The 4653-nt window shown below is 47.9% G+C and overlaps 1 long non-coding RNA gene across 1 annotated transcript; it reads left to right on the forward strand.

Moving 5' to 3' along the window:
* The first annotated feature begins 767 nt into the window (after window positions 1-767).
* Window positions 768-4342, forward strand: LOC137468031 (uncharacterized). The gene is made up of 4 exons (XR_010995700.1): window positions 768-885; window positions 1478-1558; window positions 1645-1719; window positions 4262-4342. It is a non-coding gene; the product is annotated as an uncharacterized lncRNA (long non-coding RNA).
* Window positions 4343-4653: the final 311 nt, after the last annotated feature.

Consider the following 4653-nt stretch of genomic DNA (forward strand, 5'->3'; position numbering starts at 1 on the left):
GCAAAACCTCGGGGATTCGAGGCTAAACGGGGGGAAAAGGGAAGGAAACGTCGAGGATTGATGAAAAAGGGCTGGAATTGGAGAAATTTGGGGTAGAATTGAGGGAAATCGGTGAAATTTGCCTGTAACTGGGGAGATTTGGGTTAAATTTGGGCCAAACGGAGGCAATTTGGGGCAAAAATTGGAGATTTTTTGCACCAAAACCCCCCCAAAATCGGCCCAAAAAGCGGCAGCTTTGGATCCAAACCAGGAAAATTGGGACGAATGAGGGAGAACTGGGAGAATTTGGGTCAAAAGCAGAATTTGGGATAATTTGGGGCTATTTGGAAATTTTTTGCCCCCCCCCCCCCCCCCCCCCCATCAGCTGCCTGGTCTTAGCCGCCTCAAATGCCTCCCCCGCGCCCCGCGGCGACGCCCTCGATTCCCCGGGAGGGTTTCCATCCCATTTCCTGAGGATTTTTCCCAAAATTTCCTTTTTTTTTTTGCGTTTTTTGGCCGCCGCTCTTCGTCGCTACTCGAGCGCAGGCTCCGCAGGCCTCGCTAGGCCTCGTTGCCATGGCGACAACACAGCGGGACAGGGCGGGGCCCACCTCTCCTCCCCTCAGCCAATCACCGCGCGCGTCTCATCCGCCAATCGGCCGCGCCGACACTTTGACGCCTCTCGGCCAATCAGCGCCGCCGCGCTTTGACGGACAACCCCGCCAGCCAATTGAAAGGCAGCCAGCCTAAACTGCAGCCAATACGCTCGCAGAGGGGGCGTGGCTGGCGGCGCGGGCAGGGCGAAGGAGGAGGGGGGAAGGTTCTGGAGGCCGCCGCCATCTTTGCCGCCGCGTCCGGGGCCGCCGCCGCCGCCGCCGCCGCCGCTTCGGGACTCAGGGGGGGCCGGTAAGGGCGGCGGCGCTGTCGCGACATGACGTCACGGCCCCCCGCGCCGTGGCGTCGCGGCTGGGGCGGCGGGGGGGCGGCGGAAGGGGGGGGGGGGAGCGGCGGCGGCGGAGGGGGGAACGGGGTGTGGGGGGGGGAAGGGCGGGAAGCGGAGCCTGAGGGCGGCGCCGCCAGGGGGCGCTGAGGGCGCGAGGGGCGGGGCTTGGGCCGGGGGGGCGTGGCTAGGGCGGCGTTGGTGTCAATGGGAGGGGGCGTGGCTTGGCAACAGTCATTCACGGGAGGGGCGTGTCTTTACCGAGGGGGCGTGGCCTGGGCGCCGTTGTTACCAATGGGAGGGGGCGTGGCCTGGGCGCTGTTGTTGTCAATGGGAGGGGGCGTGGCTCGGCAACAGTCATTCACGGGAGGGGCGTGTCTTTACCGAGGGGGCGTGGCCTGGGCGCCGTTGTTACCAATGGGAGGGGGCGTGGCCTGGGCGCCGTTGTTGCCAATGGGGAGGGGGCGTGGCTTGGGCGCCGTTGCTTTCTATAGGCGGGCCGTGACGTCATTGCTGCCGATGACATCACCGGCCCGTTGCCTGCTGACGTCACCGCAGGAAAACCCGAATTCCGGGGGTTTTCCCCCCAAAAACCCCCCCGGGATGGAGTTGGGGGGATCCAAAGCGCTGCCGGACCCGGTGAGCTCCGAATCCCCGATTTCCCGGGAATTTTTTGGGGGGAATTTTGGGAATTCCCGGCGCCGAAATTCCCCAAAATTCCTCAGGCGGACGCGATGACGTCGGACGACTTCGACATCGTCATCGAGGCCATGCTCGAGGCGCCCTACAAGAAGGAGGAGGTGACGGAATTCCGGGAATCCCCAAAACTTTGGGAATTCTTTCCCTTTTTCCCTTCCTTTCCCCGAATTTTCCCATTTTCTCTTAATTTTTCCCCATTTTTTTCTCCCCGTTTTTTCCGTATTTTTTCCATATTTTTCCCATTTTTCCCATATTTTTTCGCTTTTTCCCGTTTTTTTCCCTTTTTTCCCCCGTTTTTTCTCATTTTTCCCCGTTTTTTCCCATTTTTTCCCATTTTTTCCCCGTTTTTTTCCCATTTTTTCCCATTTTTTCCCCGTTTTTTCCCCGTTTTTTCCATATTTTTTCCATATTTTTTCTCATTTTTCCCGTTTTTTCCCCGTTTTTTCCCATTTTTTCCCCGTTTTTTCCCCGTTTTTCCCCGTTTTTCTCCCGTTTTTTCTGTATTTTTTCCATATTTTTCACATTTTTCCCGTATTTTCCCATTTTTTCCCGTTTTCCCCCGTTTTTTCCCGTATTTTCCTGTTTTTTCCCCGTTTTTTCCATTTTTTTCCCATTTTCTCCCTGTTTTTTCCCGTTTTTCTCCCCGTTTTTCCCATATTTTTTCCATATTTTTCCATTTTCCCCCGTTTTTTTCCCCGTTTTTTCCCCGTTTTTCCGTATTTTTTCCATATTTATCCCCTTTTTCCCGTATTTTCCCCGTTTTTTTCCCGTTTTTTTCCCGTATTTTTCAGTAATTTTCCGTATTTTTCCCATTTTTCCCATTTTTTCCCCGTTTTTTCCCTGTTTTTTTCCCCGTTTTTTCCCTGTTTTTTCCCGTTTTTCTCCCGTTTTTTCCCTCATGTTTTTCTGTATTTTTTCCATATTTTCCCATTTTTCCCTCGTTTTCTGCCATTTTTTTTCCCATATTTTCCCATTTTTTCCCTGTTTTTTTCCCTGTTTTTTCTGTATTTCTCCCCTTTTCTCCCCTTTTTCTCCCCTTTTTTCCCCGTTTTTTCCATATTTTCCCCATTTTCCCCCGTTTTTTCCCCATTTTCCCCATTTTCCCCCGTTTTTTCCCCGTTTTTTCCTTGTTTTTTCCCATTTTTTCCCCGTTTTTTCCCTGTTTTTTCCATATTTTTTCCGTATTTTTCCCATTTTTTCCGTTTTTTCCCGTTTTTCCCCGTTTTTTTTCCCCGTTTTTTCCCCCGTTTTTTTCGTATTTTTCCATATTTTTCCCATATTTTCCCATTTTTCCTGCATTTTTCCCGTTTTTTCCCCATTTTTCCCCGTTTTTCCCCGTTTTTTTCCATATTTTTCCCGTTTTTTTTCCATTTTTTCCCCGTTTTTCCCGTTTTCCCCCGTTTTTCTCCCCGTTTTTTCTGTATTTTTTCCATATTTTTCCCGTATTTTTCCCCCTTTTCTCCGTTTTTTCCCCGTTTTTTCCGTAATTTTCCATATTTTTCCCTTTTTTCTCCCGTTTTTTCCCCGTTTTTTTCCGTAATTTTCCATATTTTTCCCTTTTTTCCCATATTTTCCCGTTTTCTTCCCCGTTTTCCCCCCGTTTTTCCCCGTTTTTTCCCGTATTTTCCCGTTTTTTTCCCCGTTTTTTTCCATTTTTTCCCTGTTTTCTTCTCCCCGTTTTTTCTGTATTTTTCCCATATTTTCCCGTTTTTTTCCCCATTTTTTCCCATTTTCCCCCGTTTTTTCCCGTTTTTCCCCGTTTTTTCCCCTGTTTTTTTCCATTTTTTTTCCCGTATTTTTCCATATTTTTCCCGTATTTTCCCGTTTTTCCCCCGTTTTTTCTCCCGTTTTTTCCCTGTTTTTTCCCATTTTTCCCGTATTTTTCCCCATTTTCCCGTTTTTTTCCCCCGTTTTTTCCCATTTTTTTCCCATTTCCCCTGTTTTTTCCCCGTTTTTCTCCCCGTTTTTTTCCGTATTTTTTCCCCCGTTTTTTCCCCGTTTTTTCCCCTTTTTTTCCCCTTTTTTTTCCCCGTTTTTCTCCGTTTTTTTCCGTATTTTCCCCATGTTTTCCCCCATTATCCCATTTTTCCTGTATTTTTCCAGTTTTTTCCATATTTTTCCCATATTTTCCCCCTTTTCTCCCGTTTTTTCCTGTTTTTTTCTGTATTTTTTCCATATTTTTCCCATTTTTCCCACATTTTCCCTGTATTTTTTCCCGTTTTTTCCCGTTTTTTCCCCCTTTTTTTTCCCCTTTTCCCGTATTTTCCGTTTTTTCCCATTTTTTCCCCATTTTTCCCCGTTTTTCCCCGTTTTTTTTCCCCGTTTTTTCCCCATTTTTTCCCTTTTTTTTACCATTTTTCCCTTTTTTTCCCATTTTTCCCATTTTTTTCCCCGTTTTTTTTCCCCGTTTTTTCCCCCATTTTTCCATATTTTTCCCGTATTTTCCCGTTTTTTCCCCATTTTTTTCCCGTTTTTCCATATTTTTCCATATTTTTTCCATATTTCCCCGTTTTTTCCCCCGTTTTTTTCCCATTTTTTCCCCGTTTTTTTCCCCCATTTTTCCATATTTTTCCCGTATTTTCCCGTATTTTCCTGTATTTTCCCGTTTTTTCCCGTTCCTGACGTTTCCGTTGCCGTTCCCAGGCCCAGCCCGGCCCTCCAAGGCCCAAACCGGAGCCGGCCCCGGCCCAGGTGGGGAAAACCCCGGAATTCCCAAACTCGGGGGAATTTCGGGAATTCTGGGGAAATTTGGGGAATTTTCCTTGGAATTTTGGGAATTCTGGGAATTTTGGGGGGAATTTTGGGAATTTTTGGAGAATTTTTTGGGAATCTTGGGGATTTTGGTTGGAATTTTGGAATTCTGGGGGGAATTTTGGGAATTTTCCTTGGAATTTCGGAATTCTGGGAATTTTGGGGGGGAATTTTGGGAATTTTTGGAGAATTTCTTGGGAATTTTGGGGATTTTGGTTGGAATTTTGGGAATTCTGGGAGAGAATTTTGGGGATTTTCTTTGGAATTCTGGGGGGAATTTTAGG

The sequence above is a fragment of the Anomalospiza imberbis genome, unplaced genomic scaffold (genome assembly GCF_031753505.1).
Source record: "Anomalospiza imberbis isolate Cuckoo-Finch-1a 21T00152 unplaced genomic scaffold, ASM3175350v1 scaffold_988, whole genome shotgun sequence".
Taxonomy (NCBI): domain Eukaryota; kingdom Metazoa; phylum Chordata; class Aves; order Passeriformes; family Viduidae; genus Anomalospiza; species Anomalospiza imberbis.